Source organism: Pogona vitticeps, chromosome 11 (genome assembly GCF_051106095.1).
Source record: "Pogona vitticeps strain Pit_001003342236 chromosome 11, PviZW2.1, whole genome shotgun sequence".
NCBI lineage: Eukaryota > Metazoa > Chordata > Lepidosauria > Squamata > Agamidae > Pogona > Pogona vitticeps.
The window spans coordinates 20,525,450-20,542,403 of NC_135793.1; the positions used below are offsets into that span (position 1 = coordinate 20,525,450).

General features: G+C 37.8%; 1 long non-coding RNA gene across 6 annotated transcripts in view; it reads left to right on the top strand.

Moving 5' to 3' along the window:
• Positions 1-16,954, top strand: part of LOC140702258 (uncharacterized) — a 132,809-nt gene that overhangs the window by 5,593 nt on the left and 110,262 nt on the right. For 3 of the 6 annotated variants that reach the window (XR_013538695.1, XR_013538696.1, XR_013538697.1), the window contains exons 2-4: positions 7,808-7,930; positions 10,517-10,792; positions 12,771-12,833. This is a non-coding gene — a long non-coding RNA (uncharacterized LOC140702258). The remainder of the gene's footprint in view (positions 1-7,807; positions 7,931-10,516; positions 10,793-12,770; positions 12,834-16,954) is intronic. The other 3 variants (XR_013538698.1, XR_013538699.1, XR_013538700.1) reach the window with 3 other exon arrangements.

Below are 16,954 nucleotides of genomic sequence, written 5' to 3' on the forward strand. Positions count from 1 at the left end.
TAGCCATAGTAACCCCTTAGGATCACTTTATTATGCCTGTTGCATTTTCCTGCCCCCCCCCATGTTTTGGAAGCAAGCCAAGTTTTCTACAGTTGTAGCAAATTCACTCTGTTCCCTTTGCTTCTGACCCATTCTGGTTGCCTTGAAATTCTAAAACAAGCAAAGGCCCTGCCCTGATGAGCAAAGCCAAACAAGCAAATCTAATTATGTGTTATCCCTTGGCAAGTGGAGATGGGCAAGAGGGTGGTGGTGGGGAGGAGTGGTTTGGGCAAGGATTTAGGTCAATCTATAATATATGGTGTAAGTGTGTATGGAAATTATACCAAATGCAAGTTTCTTTTTATATTATATTCATCATATTTAAAGCAGAAGACAAAAATAAACTCCATAATTGTAGCTTGTTTGCTCTGGGGTTCTGTGTTGCTGCTACAAGTGTTATTTATAGCCTCTCTTTGCCCTGCTGTTCCCTCCTTGATTAGAAACAATAACAACACTGTGAAGCAAAGAAATTTTGCACACACTGCTTAGCGTTGCATTGTTTTATTCTGCCACAAACATCTGAGAAGTACAAGTGTACGGGACATAGGAATAAATGTCGGAAAAGCAGAACCAGCAAAGATCCATAGGCACAAGGGAATGAATGGCAGCAGTTTCATTGGAACCAGTGTCCTCCTGATACAAAGAGCAGTTACCCAACCCATTCCACAACTGGATCAGGAACACAGCGTCAAACAAATGGCCAAACCTTTCTTAATCCCATGCCAGGGCCCTGATCTGGATCAGAGGTTTGTTCTTACTACCTACTGTATTTTAAAAATCTCAACCCTTCATGCAATTTCTATTGTCACTTTTAGGTTTAGTTTGTCCTTGTTGGCTGACACAGTTGTCCGAGATCTAACAAGCATCTGAACTACTCACAGTTGTTGCATGTGTAGGCTAACTCTGAAGATGGTTCCAGAGCTGCGGTTAGTACAAAGTACTCATCTATATAGCCAACTGAATCTATACTTCAGAATCAAATCATGCCAATATTTTAAAAGCTTCACCATGTAACTAGTGTATTTCTGGGCCCAACTGAAGACCCTGCCTTACAATACTCTGAAATGGGCTGGGAATCTATTCCTAAGGAATGTCTACTCTTGCAGTAAGTGAAATGAATAGAGACCCAGATAATGGAATCTATTCCTAAGGAATGTCTACTCTTGCAGTAAGTGAAATGAATAGAGACCCAGATAATGCATTTTTAAAATATAACACCTGTTATTTCTTTCCCCAGAGAGCACTGTCCGGCACTTCTTTTGTTGTAATTTAGATGCTGAATTAAGTTTTGTTGATAACCTTTTTGGATATACTGGTTGTTTTGAAAGTTAATTCTCTTTTATTTTCAAGCACTGTAATTTTAGTATATAGTTTTTTCTCAGGTTTAAATCTCTACTCAGCCATGAAACTGACTGACTGATGTTGAGTCAGCGATGCTCCCACAGTTTGACTCCTAACCCTTTGTTAGGAGGATAAAGGGGGAAACATACAGTCTTAGCAATTAGAGGGATGGGATAAATAGATAAAACAGATTTCAGACAAACAGATTCACTATGAAGTAGTTCTTATATCTAGAAATTGGGTATGCAGCTTGTTCCAAATGGGATTGTACTTCCTCTGAAGAAGCAGGTATATAATATGGGAACACTCCGTCTTCCATGATCCAGAACTGTCATTTAAGACTCAAGTATTTTTTATTTTATTTATTTCTTGTACTTATACCCCACCTATCAAGTCATTTCGACCACTCTAGGCGGCTTACAACGTAAGGATAACAAGTTCTAAAAAAATTTATAACAATTAATTAATTAAATGATTCTATAAGATGGGAAAAATAAAAATAAATCAAATAAAGAGGAAAAAAAAAGGAAAGAGGACAGGAATTAACTGGAAGGAAAGGCCTGCCTATACATCCATGTTTTTAGTTGGTTCTTAAAAGTACTCTCAAGCTTTGTCTGGTTCACCATCTATGATCCTTGCTAGAGAGGGGAAATGGCCACAGTGGTTCATACATTCTACAAACCTCCCAACTGGGTTGCTATAATGCATTGAATCTGGGTTTGGCCTTGAACATGACCTGCAAGCTTCAACTAATACAGAACACAGTCATCTGAATTAAGAGTACAGCCATTAAAGTCACACCACCACACTGTTCTGAATCTACCGGATTTCAAGTAAGATTTGTCTACCTTACCACAACTAACTGACAAGGTGCTGGACTGCAACCCAGTAATACCATTAGGTGTATGACCAGCCACATGATTAAGATGTGCTCCAGCACTTTGTCAATTAGCTACAATTATCTGTTGCAAATTCTGCAGATTTTATGGAAACACCAATAAGATTCTGGTCACTGAGTGTGAAGGACTGTATTGGCCACCTGTTCATTTTAAGACCAAATTCATGGTGCTAGGTCTTATACTTTAAGCCCCAAACAGGCCAAGCATCCGCAGGAATGTCTTTGTCTATACCACTTATGTATCACTGAAGACCATCCAAATAACTTTCTCTCAAATTAATTCAGTTACATAAAATAACGGAGAGAGTCATCTTGATTATCACATCTCAAATATGGAACATATTCTCCGTGGACGTTGTAGCGTTCACCCTGCTTATGAATATTTATGTTGAGATTTGCATGCACCAATAGAAGTTGGTGGGGGCCGGAGTTAAGTGGGGGGGGAAGAAAAGGGAGAGAGAAAAAAGGGTGTGGAGATTAGAAGAAAAGAAGGTTTTAGTTGAGAGTTAATGACATTGACTAGACTTTTATCACTTATAACAATAAACAATTTCTACTTGTTTTTTAAATGATACGTTACCTGGACCTCTGTAATTTATAGTAACAAAGTTGATGTAATCAACTGGTGGCAGCTGAACAACACATAGCATGCACCTTTGCTTGGTGAAACAACCAAGGGCTATGCAGGAACGTGACAGAAGTGTACTGCCACTGAAATTAGTTTAACACCAGTTAAATCATTTTAAAAACATTTATCCAGGTATTTTATGATTTTATTTGCTCTATCATATGTACTGCATTCTTTGTTTTTATAAAGATGATGTTATTTTAATATTTTTATTGTTCTATGTATTATTGTACTCATACTTGTGTAATAGCAATGCATCCATAAATGTGTCGGTCTTAAAACTGTCGAAGAAATAAATAGTTCGGCATATTTATTCAAACCATACTGAAATCAACTGATACAGGGCAACATATAAGTCTAGAGAAAATAAATAAATAAATACAGTCTTCTAAATTTTCTGTAAATGTAGCCAACCTGCTTTTCAATCAGAATAAGTACAAAGACACATCTTTAAATTAAAGCTGTGCATTCTCAGAATATTGATTTCTGATTTGATACTGACATTTGAATTGTGCACTACTCCTTAACACTGGTTGACACTGTGCTGTTAAAACTGGAAGATTTATGTTTTGTTTTTTGTTTTGCATAAATGGGGTAAACCATCATGACTTTTGAGATCCTATTTGGCACAAAAAATAGTCTGAATTTCAAAAAGGAAAAAATGCACAACTATATTCATTCATTGGATTATCCTATGGTTCTGTCTTTTCAAGCATGGTCTGGTTAAATAAAATATTTCACCCTCTGTATTTATGATTTGTTTTCCAACTGGCTCTTTCCTATAATAGAGCACACCAAGCAGCTGTTAGTTACCCTACAATGTGTGTGCATGTGTGTGTGTTTGTGTGCGTGTGCGTGTAAGCCAGTTCCTTAAATACCTGACCTTTGGGAAACCAGCCCCAGGCTGGAGGCCACAGCTCAAGCCGATCCCATATGATGCGTCAGATATGGAATAAGCTAATTTGTCACTGTTTTGTTATGACTGGCATGTATGTGTTTAGAATGAAACTTAATTTAAATCCAGTTTGTAGCATCTCCATGGGTGAGTCTCTAGTATAATTTAGCTAGACCTAATGCCTCAAATGGGATGAAACACTTAATGGGAAGGTTGCTACTGAAAATCTTGCATGTTTGGATTGTTCTCTGTAGGTTGGGTATATTAAAAATTGTGTCCAGCAGTATCACTACTATCGTTACAGTTTTGCACAATTCTCTCTCTCTCTCTCTCTCTCTCTCTCTCTCTCTCTCTCTCTCACACACACACACACACACACACACACACACACACACACACACACACACACACACACACACACACACACAAATAAGTACTACCTAAATCATTTGTTATTCTGGAAAGAGAAATTTTGTCACGGAGGCATTGAGCGATAAAAGGAACATTTTCATCAAGACATTTGCTTCACTTGCTACTTCAGAAAATGGAGATGAATTAAGAGAACTGGCTGTTGTGTTTTGATATGAACCAGAAGAGTCTAACTGGAATAAACAAGTAAGAAGCCTTGTGGGGGTTGATTAGTCACACACTGGGAGGCATTCTTGGAGTGAGGACTGTTCATTCTACTTTCTTCCTACACAAATACACATGCACACACAGAGGGAGGGAGGGAGTGTTTCAGCATCATCTGCCAGTCTGACAGAACTGCAAAATGCAAGAATATCACAGTAGTTCTTTTGGACAGCTTACATGTCACTACAGTCATCTGCATAACTTCTAGCAGACTTATACATTTCAATATTAGATAAGAATAGCTGAAGGATCATACATCCTGCATTGTTTCATGCTATGCTCAGTATGTGTGTGGTCATCTGAGCTTGTTCATTCCCAGTATGTAGTTATTGTTGCATTTAGCATTTTAACAAACTAAAATATGTGTTCTTTGTTTTCTAAAATAATGATATACCAGTACTTCTCTGCCACGTACATTTGGCATTTGTTACTTGTGGTGTATTCATTCAGAGTGTATTATCATTGCTGGGGGTCAATAGGGACTTGTTGCAAGCTCAGAAGCAAACAGGTTCTCTACTGAGGTATTAATGCTAATCTTAAAAACACAGATTATTAACCTACAGACAGTAATGGCTACCTTAGGAGCTGTTATAGTCCATTTTATAAATCCTTCTTTAGTGCACGGATTATTAACCCTGTAGTCTGTAATTGCTCCTTTGGAGGCATTACAGGCATACTCTGTCTATTCAGCTGCCGTGCATGTCCACCAAGGGCATGATCAGGGTCCCTGCAAGGATGGTTCTACTTTGGTAGAACATGTACTCTGGTCCTAGAGAGAAGAAAGTTGGCAGGCATGTGATTTGGAGCTAGCTACCAGATAGGAAGTGAGGAGGAAGGGATGGAGGGAGGGACAGCTACCATGATACCACACCTGGCCAGTTTTGCATTACTGTCAGGTGTCAACTTCATACCTGCTAGTCATCACAACTGTATATAATGTCAAAAGTCAGACGCAGCATATAAGTGAAAATGAATTGTTAAGGAGCAACGAGTGAATTCTTGCTTTCTGCAGGAGTTTAGTCAGCCACCTGGTTTTGCTGCAGCAAACAAAGACAAGATGGTGCTTATTCCATTCCATGTACCAAAGAAGACTAGACTGCCACCTGAAACTTGCTTTGACACTGGCAACGGGATAGGGTCATTTACTACATACAGAGGCAACAAGCTAAGTGTAGGAGGTGAAGAATGGCACACTGTCTTACCAGTACACAGCACAGTAAATCCACCTTCAAAAAGACATTTGATTTTCTTGTGAAAAGTTGAACAACTAGAAGTGGCCTATGTTTTCAAACAAGAAAATAATAGCAGTCATAGTTGATTATGCTGTACCCTGAGCCATTTCTGAAACAAGTGAGAGGAGTGTGTTTAAACACTGTTTGTATGAATATCAGATGCTTACTGTTAATAAAGCTATCTTAAGTGTGTTTATACATATACATTTCAAAAGTTAAGATCTAAAGGTTTCATGTTAATAATAAAGTACATCTCAGAACTGTTGCAATTACTATATGCTGAATTAAAGGGAAAATGCATGAAAGGATCAATGTTTTTTAAAAATCCTTTGTTTGTACCATGGCTTCAAAAATGGTTCTTTTTGACTGAAAGAATACGATCATCTGGAATGTTGATAAAGCAGTGTTCTTGGAGAGGCATGGGGTACCATCAATCAAGCGCCTTTTTAGTTGGCTTCTTCTGTTGACGTTTCAATATTACAACAGCAAATCATAATCCTAGCAAAGTAAATAGGCTCTGGGGAGAAGGAGTCGTAAATTGGGCCTGCCTTGATCAAATGAACTCTATCATGAAGGTCTCTTTAAGTGCTGAATGCCATTCACTTTGCAAAAGGAAGGGGAAAAAATCACATTGAAAAGAGGTGGGTGGGTTGAATTGAAATGTGGCAGATGAAAAGCTGAGGGCCAAACAGATTAAGAAAGAGCCTGGGTTTGTAGCAGCAATTAGCATCATTATATTCTCTGAGTTATTGCATTCTGTCCACTTCCCTCTGCTTGTCCACCTCCTGCTATTTGCTTATTATTTGCTCAGCTTACTTTTTCTTATTTGCTTTCAGTTTTTTCTTTGTTTTATTGTTTTAAAAAAAGAGAGCACTTTGTAGTCCACTTTCACTTGTCACAAGGCCTCACTATTTGAGCTGTTTTCTGAAAAACCAGCATATTTGGCTGTGAAGCAAAGATTCACATGATTCTTTCCTCAAATAACACTTCTGTTACTTTGCAGATTGTGAAATCTGGGTTTTGGTTATCAACAGACATCCATTTATAGTCTCCCTGAGATACTGATTAAATATTTTTTGTCAAAAGAATGGGCCAGTTATTGATTGAGTTGCCCAGCTCTATGACAAGTACAAAAGAAAACTTAGTTTAAGTTAACTTTCCACACTCTACAAAGTTAACTTTCTACATTGTAGTGCCTGAGGCAGCAGTCTTCAAACAAGGTGCCTTCAGCAGGCCAACTAACCTGGAAGAAATAGACTATGAAATTTAGATTTCTATAATTCTGTCTCTGATGTTTTTGGGTGCTCTATAGCTAAATAAAAATCACAGGGTTGTTGGGTGATTAAACTCAGCCTGTGATGGGCCTCGGCAAATGTCCTGCCTGGCGATTCCCCAGAGCCCATTTTACTTCAGAGTATTTGAGGTCATGGTAAATCCAGTTCTGGGACCTCTGTGGCACGGCAGGTAGAACTATGATCCCAATAAAGTCACTGATAAAACTCTTATTTCACTGAAGTGCAACTGCAGCCAAAACTGCTACCTGAATCCCAGATGGTCTCTGTCATTTCACTGAGCTGGTGATCTTGCTTTAGTTAAGATTCTTGAACTTTTTACAACAGTCCTCTCAGATGCCCAGGTGCTGGAAACGCAGCACGCAGTATTGTGCTGAAAAAGTAACTTTGACAGGCCTAATTTACTGAGACTGATTTATGTGACAGTACAAACAAATCATTCTTGTCAAATGCTATATAGAAAATGGAATAAACTGATTGCAGAGTCAAGTGCACTAGTAATTTCAGGGAGAATTGTAAATTCAGGGAGAATTTCATTTGTAAAACTCTGTTGCAACAAGGGAAGAAACCCCACCTCCACCCCACTTCCCCTTCTCTTTGTAACACTAGTCATTCTACTTGAAGGGTGTTTTTTTATTATTATTATTTTGAAAGAGCTTGAGTTTTCTTCTTTTATTTTTTTTCTCCCCTGTCAGCTGCACTTTTCCAGCTCAGCCTCATAACTGAATGTTCAGGGAAGTAACATGAGAATTCTCTAGAGATATTTTGTACAAATACACAGTGGAGATCAACAAGAAATCCTCTGAGTGAACAAAACATTCTATATGTGTTTTCTATCTCCTCTCACAGCAGAACATGGTGGAAGATGAAAGGAAAAAAAAATGTGGGTTTCAGATGAGAATTTTTTTTTCTGTGTTAAGAAAGAATTACCGGAGCTATGACTGAATGAAAAGAAAAGGAAGGTGTACATAGGTAAGTGAACAATGTTATGATCCTCATATACTTAGGATGTTTATATCCTGTTAAAGTCAACAGTCTTGACTCATCTACAGTTGGGCACAATGAGTCAACATAATTAGGGGTGGACTAGAGATAGTGTATTTATAGTCTGTGTATGTTTTAAATGTGTTCATTCATAAATCCATTCCATTCATTTCTTCAATAATCAGCTTCTTAAAATTTGTATTTGCATATCTAGTTGTGCACATATTTTGTTATAAAACAAGCATTTCTAAATGTATTTTATTTTAAACTTTTCATTTTGATGCACATTTTGATGCATGTTTCAGGCCAAGAACTGCATCACTATGCGTGCAGAACTGCATAATCAGAAGGATAATTGTGTGTTTCAGGGAGTGCAACACAAACATCTTCACTTCAGGATGTGAAGATAATGTTATTTCATTCAGAAACATGGACAGAATGAAATCTTTGGCTATCTTTACTCAAAACAAGTGGTGATATGGATATGCATTCCCACACACCACAAAACACAATCAAACAGGTCAAGGGGCCTTGGATTAACCTCAGGATGCACCTCTGGATTGTCATCTTCATTGGCTTCAACCATTCATGTCCTATACCCAAACTACACAGAAAGATTACAATATATGGAACAATATAGGTTAGGGGAAAAGTACAGGAAGATATAATAGTATAATATATATACTATATAATAGATATAATAGATATAAAGGTATCATAGTGTAGGAAAATGGGAAGAAACTTTTTTTCTTCCTTCTCAAAATGCTAATTCCAATGAAATTATTAACTGAAGCTGAAGAGAAAAGGAAAGCATTTACAAAGTACATAGTTAACCTGCAGAATCTGCTACCACAAGATATAATGGCAGCTGCTAACCTGCATACTTTTAAAAAGAGACTGGATAAATTCATGGGGGACAATGCCATCAAAAGCTACTTGTCAGAATGGCTACCTGTCACCTCCAGTATCAGAAACAATATACACCTCTATACCATTTGTAAGGAAATGTAAGTCACAAGCTGCAGTTTTTCTCTTGTGTCCTGCTAGTGGGCTACTCGTAGGCAAGTGATCTGCAATTGTATGAAGAGAATGTGGCTCTTAGTAGGTCCATGTGCTGACCCAGCATGTTTTCTCTTATATTTTTATCTCATTTACTGTGCCAGGGCAAAGGGGAGCTAAACAGCAGGAATACACAAGGGCTCCTTTGGTGCCTCAACTATTTTTGTAAACAGAACAGATAGCACCAACCCTATGAGTATAAGTCTACAAGTATTGCTCTCCATTCCATTTCCAAAGTGAGCGAATAGGAATACCTGATAGAACAGTGGTGGCAGTAAGGTATATGTACTTCTAATCTAACCTCTGCAAACAGCTGTGTGAGGGTTCCACTTTTGGCTCCAGGTTCAGTTCAAAGAAATCAGTAGATTTTTGTTGCTTCAAGACAGGTGAAAGATTTATTTATCTCTGAGTCACTTCTATCTTTTTCTCTCTATACTTTAAGCCAACAGTTCTTCCTTCTGGTGACTCTCTATATTGCTGGTAGTCAACAAGTTCTAAGGATGTTACTTCCTCTCTGGGCTCATCAGGGCTACAAATCTCTGATTTTTAAAATAGAAATGACAGATGATCCAGATGATCCAACTCTTCGAACCCTGGTAGAACTGCCCTCAGTGTTCTGAAATCCAAGATGCAGGGCTTTCACGAATTCAGCTTTTTGCTCCTTTGCCCGTCTTCTTCTGCTGCTTTAGCATCCATGCAGATTGTGATAAACTTTCACACAGAGGGGAAAGCTCAGCAGTATCTTCACCCCCAGTTATTCAGCTATATCTCTTTCTCTTAGAGAAAATGCCTGTTGCTCATAGTTCCATGGCCATATGTAGGAGAATATTTATCAGTCTTTCAGAGATTTGGTTTAGCTGCTGTTCATGTCCAGATTAGAAGCCCCCCAACTCTGCTCATAAAAAGAGAAATCTTAAAGTGTGCTATCAATATCTCCCCACAGTTCTACTGGTGGAAAGAAACATTTTCATGCTCACTTCCACTCTTTTGCCACCCCAGCTATCACACCATTATACCAACCACCAGGATCACCCTTTCCCACATCACTTTAAGCAATCACACTGTCTGAACAGATGTGAATGAATTCATTGGGGAAAAAATAGAAGCCCCAGTCGCAGAGAAAAAACTGCAGTTTGGGAGAGGACTCTGGACTGATTTGCATTTGCTTTTATGTCTTGTGATCAATGGAAAAAATCCACACATTCCAACCCCATTCTATTTCCTACATTATTTGTCAATGTGGATGCACCCTGAGTTAGCTTTTTGGTAATGGGTAACTCATTTTATTTAAACTTAGATGGTTCAACTGGTATAAGTCAGCTGGAACTTAAATTGGTGCCCCAGTTATCTTATCTTGTCATACTGAAGGAAAACCTAAGCTGCAGCATGGATGGCTGTCATGTTTCTCTGCTGGCTCTTTACCTCACTGGACTTTCTTCCACTTTTGAAAGTGGCAGAGTTTAAGAAGCCATAGTTACAGGTATACTCACTCCTCTCTCCCTTCTATCTAATTAGGCTCCCAGAGGAGGAGGAGGAGGAGGAGGAGGAGGAGGAGGAGGAGGAGGTTACGTGCGCTCCTACCTGGATCAGGATTTTGGAACTGGATCAGGACTTGGTGTTCTGAAGGCTTTGTTCAACCCAAGAGGTGTGTCTCAGTTGCTTATGGAGCTCCCCCCCCCCCCGCCTGATGAGCTTGTGTATGATGATCAACCATCTCTTCCCCTCCAAGGCTTCAGCTACTTTCCTACGCAGCAAATATCTTTTTGTAATCACGCCCTTCTGATTTTGCAGGTGAGATTTGCGAGGTTTTGATCTTTTTACCTCCAAGTAATGCTGCCTTTCTTCTTTTTGAAAATATAATATGTTCTGATACACCTTTAGTAATTGTAGTTCTCATATTTGAGTGACCAAAAGGGTGGCAATGTTCCCTTATTTTTAAAATTGCATCCTTATGGATGAAGTGCAGATTAAAGTCATTTAGAGCTAAATTCTTTATATTTCCATTCAACAGTATGTTCAACTGTTAACCCTTTTCTACCAACTTTCCTATCTAAGCTTAAGGCAGTATTTACACATTGGAAAAACGTCACCTCACAGAGGATTGCAAGGCTTTCCAATTGACACACATACCACCCATCTTTCCCTCTGCTCAGGAGTGTAACATATAGTAAACAGAACTTGATGTTGCTGGGGAGAAAAAACACACCAAACCATAGTCATTTTATTCCAGAATGGAAGACCATGTGTGAAACAATAATGGCAGAAGACTGAGTAAGGATTAAAAGTGATGGGTATATCTAAATTCAGTACTCAAATGCAATGCACCTTCTTGTCAGAGGTTAATCATCAGTGTTGTAACAATTAACCTGAGTCAATGGGAGGCAACAAGCAAAAAGACAGCTAGTTAGATCCAGGTACCTTTTCCACTTCTGATTTTCTAAGTAACTAGTTGTCAATATCTCTTTCTTGCTTCTTTTCTTAAAAAAGGTATTTGCCCTTTTTTTCTTTTTAAAGAAGGGGTGGCTACATGTCTCTGTGATGCCGACAAAGACATCTGCACTCATGCAAGGCGGTCTAGAAACATTTCTAAACCAACCAAAGACAAAGGTGGGTGATATTTTTAGACAATTAAAACCCCACAAACTTCACTTTGGAGATGAAAACTGGCTTGTGTTTGTGGTCAAACAAACTATCACCCACCCTTGTCTTTGGATTGTGTGGAAGGCCCATATGGTTTCCTACCCCTCTTCTGCAAATTAAGATTTTTTCAACCTTCTTTTCTATCTCTGTATGGATTTATGAAACTCTTGAAACTAGAAATTAGACAAAATACAAATGTCTAATTTCTAGTTTCAAGAGTGATAGAGTTTCTTCAATATACATAAGTTTAGCATTAAGACTACTGTAGTCCAATAACATAAATTACAAAAATTACACTATATGTAATGACAAATTTTTCCATTTTCTTTCTGCTGCAGTCCTCCTAGCCCTGTGAAAACTTTCTGAGAATGGTTCCTCAGGGATCCAAAACAGACATTTGGGCTAGACAATGAGCATTAGTGGGAAAGAGTACCTTCTTTCAGATAACACTAGGCTCTTCCACTCTACTAGCCCATTGTTCACTTTGTTGAGTAGTTTGTTGCACAAATAATGTGGCCACACACTCTCTTAAAATTGTTTTACTGTACACTGCTTTCTCACAGTATTTCTGTTTTGTTTACACCAAAATTTGCACAAATAAAATCAGAGTCTACAATGTGTAATATGAGATCACAGGATAAACCTCTGATGTTATATAGCAGTATGATAGTATGGTAACATCACTAACTTCTGTAAATAAGAATGCAGAGGCAAATATAGCCAATCAGACAAGATGCTAGTGATCATCACATCACTGTCTATTAAGGTCAGTGTCTGTGAGCCAAACCACTATGATTTTTTTTAAAGAGAAAATTACATAATAAAAGCAATTACTGTATTTTAACTGTTTTATTCTAATCTAATGCATTAAAACTTATTTCATAAACAGTTAAATTTTTGTATATTAATTCATTAAATAACTAAATATCAAGGCAGACAGAAACATGTTTATATTTAGAGAAGTATATATAACAGCATAGTAAAAAAATCAAAGGAGATAATAAAACTTGTATCCAACCTTGCTAGCACTTCTCAGAATAAAGAAAGTTGTGCTACTAAGTTATGTAGATAGTCTATTACAGAGGTCTTTGGGGTCATCTTTACTAATCCCTTTTTTGTTTGCTTTCAGCGTGTTACTCAGAGAGACAAGGCATGCAAAAGACAGACTGGAATGCAGTATATGTAAAAATTTGTGAGTAAATCACATAAGTCAATTTAATAGAATAACTTTTTTAAAAACATAAACGACACCAAAATTCAGTTGCTGAGAATGACTTTGTTCCTTTTTAATCTCTATTAAAGTTTAATAATTCTTTCTTCCTCCAACTTTGATTTAATTTATTTAAATTCAAGTGAACCCCTTAAAATATACTTCCTTTTATAAGCTTTGGTACATTTCCCATGCCAACACCACATGAATCACTCTGCTTCTTGCCACAACAAGAAGGGAAAAAAGTGATGCTTTCTGTCGTGCAAATATTCACCTTTTGTATTAATCTTTCAGAGATTTCTAAGGTCAACATGATATAAGGAAACAGAGCATTAAATTTCTAAAATCAATAGCATGTACATAAATTGGCATTCATTACTCTATAGCAATTTCCAGTTTCTTCTTGATTGATTAAAGCCAAGGGTTGAAAATAAGTGCTTTCCCCCTGCCTGGAGAAATTCCCAATTGTCCATGCTGTGAACCTTCCATTATGAGACATGAGACAGCGGTAGCAGCCCATGGTTCATTTCACGCTGCCACAAAATAGACTTGTCATTCTACAATCGAAAGTAAGAAACCTGATGGAAGAGCAATGTGTCAAAGACTTGTCAAAAGAGGCTTGTGCTCAATGACAATAGAGAACAAGGAAGCCTTGCCTTGAGTTTTACACCAGCCAGCTTTTGCAAACAAGCAATAATGCAGAAAAATTACCCCTGCTTCTTGTTATTTACTGTTCAAATGTGCTATTGAATAACAACTCACATTTTTCATCCCAATTAATCCTGATCCCACATTAATTTATAGAAGATAAACATGGGCAATGCAGACAAAATGAGCCAATTTAGAAAAGCCAAAGGAGAAAAACATTTAATGAAAGAGCAGTTTAAATTAACAAAAAATATAAAACTAGGCATTTCTAAACTAGATGTTTCTTTTTTCTCTCATAAAACACACACACACACACACACACACACACCGTGACTAAGAGTAAGAATGTGAAAAACAGTCTTGTCAAGAAAATAGTGCCAAAGTTAAACACAACCACCCAGGCTGTCCAAAGAATGTGCCAATTCATATGATTATCTGTGGGTCCAGGCTGACACCATCATTTTACTGTCATGGTTAAGACAGCCAGAACCATGTGGTATAGGCCTTCCACACAAATGGTCTCCGTGTAGGTCAGAGCCCAGGTAGTTTTTACTTTCTGAGACAAATCTGCCACTATAATGGAATAATAATTTTCCTTTGTACAGTGAAATTGTTAATAAAAAAGCAGTGTTGAATTTTCTGGAAAATTGTGGTTTGTTCAGCTTTTATTGTTCACCTATTTTCTCATGGGAGCAATGAGGAGTTATTAGGTCAAAACAAGTCCTGTCTTGGGACAGTAAAGCACTCAGACAATTACTTTGCCACAGATTCAAAAATATGACAACTGATTCAACACTTCTTCACAAAGTGACTGTAAATAAATGGTGGACCCAGATGTCACATGTTCCATCAATATAAACTACCTTTTATTGCTTATATAACTGCCTAGTTTTCCTCCAGGCTGACCTTTCCTTACATACCAGACCTTAGTAGGTGCATTCCAAATGGTTGCCACAAACCAGTTGACTGCTTGATGACTTATATAGTGAGGAAGGTGTTAAAGGGCCCAATAGATTGTTATTACTTATTTATTATCTATTTATTTATTCAAAATATTTTTACTCCACCTTTCTCCTTAAAAAGGATTCAAAGCAGCTTACATCATTGAAAAACAATATCTAAAGCTGAAAACAATGAGTATACAACAGTGGTTTATATAATTAAAAGACAATATTTAAAGCTAAGAACAATGATTATAAAGAGGCAGCTTACATCACTAAAAACCAATATTAAAGCTGAAACAACAAGTATACAAATATTAAGAAGGAACAAATGCCACTCTGAGAAATGATAAACACAGGTAGTACTAAAAACCCAATCAAAGTAGTAATACATAACAACCCATCTAAAAATCATGATCAGGTAGTCAGTCACTGAGGGAAAGTTTGCCTGAAGAGAAAGATCTTTACCTGCTTGTGGAAATACAGCAAAGATGAGGCCAATCTGGCCTCCAGTGTGAGGGAGTTCCAAAGTCTGGGAGCAGCAACAGAGAAGGTCCTCTCCATCAGAAGCACCTGTGAAGGTGGAGGAGGGACTGGAGAAAGGCCTCTCCTGATTATCTTAACACCTGAGACAGCTCATGATGGGAGACATGATCTTTGAAATAAAACCATTTAGGGCTTTGTAGGTTAAAACCAGAACTTTGAATTGTGTCCGGAAATGAAATGGCAGCCAGTGGAGCTGCTGTAATAAGAATGGGGGTTATGTGATCCCTATAACCAGCCCCAGCCAGCAGTTCTATTGACCAGCTTTCACTAGAACATTCTTTACATTTCTATTTCAGAGCTCACTCTGCTTACCAGCAGACCATGTACACCAGCATTTAAATGCATAAGTAAGTGAATGAAAATAAAACTTGAACCAGCCTAAGACCAAGGACTTAAAGACCCAGGTCTAAGCTTGACACCTATGAGCATGATAACACAACAACTGTAGAAAAGGAATTTGCCATACTTGTTCAATGTATATACTTATTCACTTGCTACCACCATATCCTATGTTAACTAAATCAATACCAAAAAGAGGTATCTTCCATCTGGCCCTGCTCTCCAATTTTAAAATTAGTCAGTTATCATATTTGGAGTAAAGCTGTTTGTTATTTTTAAGGAATTTGCTAACTGAACTGAATTTTTAAGGATGCTTACCTATCAATTTTTTATGTTCTCTTTTACTCTATAGAACAAATTCCTACCACTGTGAGTGACTCTAACCCACTCGGGACTCTGATGACAAGTTGTTTTTCCCCCAGATCAGACATTAAAAGTATTCTTGTCAAACCATGGTGGATTCTCAGTTTAACCCTGGCATTAAAAAAAAAAGAAAATTCTCGCTCATGTGTGAAAATATCTTCTCTAATTAAATGTCACATGCCAATAAAATGAATAAATGTCCAGAGCTTCTTTCTGATGTTTTGCATTTTTTTTTAACATGGAGGCTATTTCCTTAAAACAACACAACACCCCAATAATACTGAGATCATACAGGCCTTTCCTATAAAAATTCATTAATTAACCTCCTATGGTATATTCTTAAAGGCTTTCATGGCTGGGATCCAATGGTTGTTATGGATTTTCCGGGCTGTTTGGCTGTGTTCTTAAGGTTTTTCTTCCTAATGTTTCACCAGTCTCTGTGGCCAGCATCTTCAGAGGACAGGAGTCAGAATTTTGTCTGTGCTCTGGTGCAGTTTGTTGGATAAATGAGTATTCATAGCTGTGGGATCAGCTTTTGTCCTTTTCAGGAGATGGGGTGATTATGGTGATCAGCATGTTTTTTGTTGTAGGTGTATGCGTATTGTTGTGATGGGGGGAGAGATTATCTGTCACTGTGATTGATGGGTGTCGCTAGCTGGTCTTTTGTGTGCAGTGATCACTGGTCCTTGTGGCTGGGTAGAGTTCATTGACCTTTTGCAGGCTGCATTTTTCAGTGCTGGGAGCCCGGCTTTGTTGAGTTTTAGACTTTCTTGTTTTTTGTTGAAGCTCTGCTGATGTTTGTGGATTTCAATGGCTTCCCTGTGCAGTCTAACATAATGATTGCTGATGTTGTCCAGTACTTCTGTGTTTTGAAATAGAATTTCATGTCCAGCTTGTTTCACGGCATGTTCAGCTACTGCCGATTTTTCCAGTTGTTTTAGTCTGCAGTGTCTCTCATGTTCTTTGATTCTGGTGTGGATGCTGCATTTTGTGGTTCCAATATTTAACTGGCCACAACTGCAAGGTATCCGGTATACTCCTGCAGTGGTTGTGGCCATTGTAACCACAAAACACAGCATCCACATTAGAATCAAAGAACATGAGTGGACACCATGGCTCTTCAGCCACTATGACTAGTGGCCAAGCTCACTGGAAAATTTGGTGTATCCAAAAAATAACTTCTCCATACTTTGTGAAATTCCAAAGAATGTATATTTTCATCTATAGCACTCAATTACTCTGAATACTCAGTAAATACATATTTAG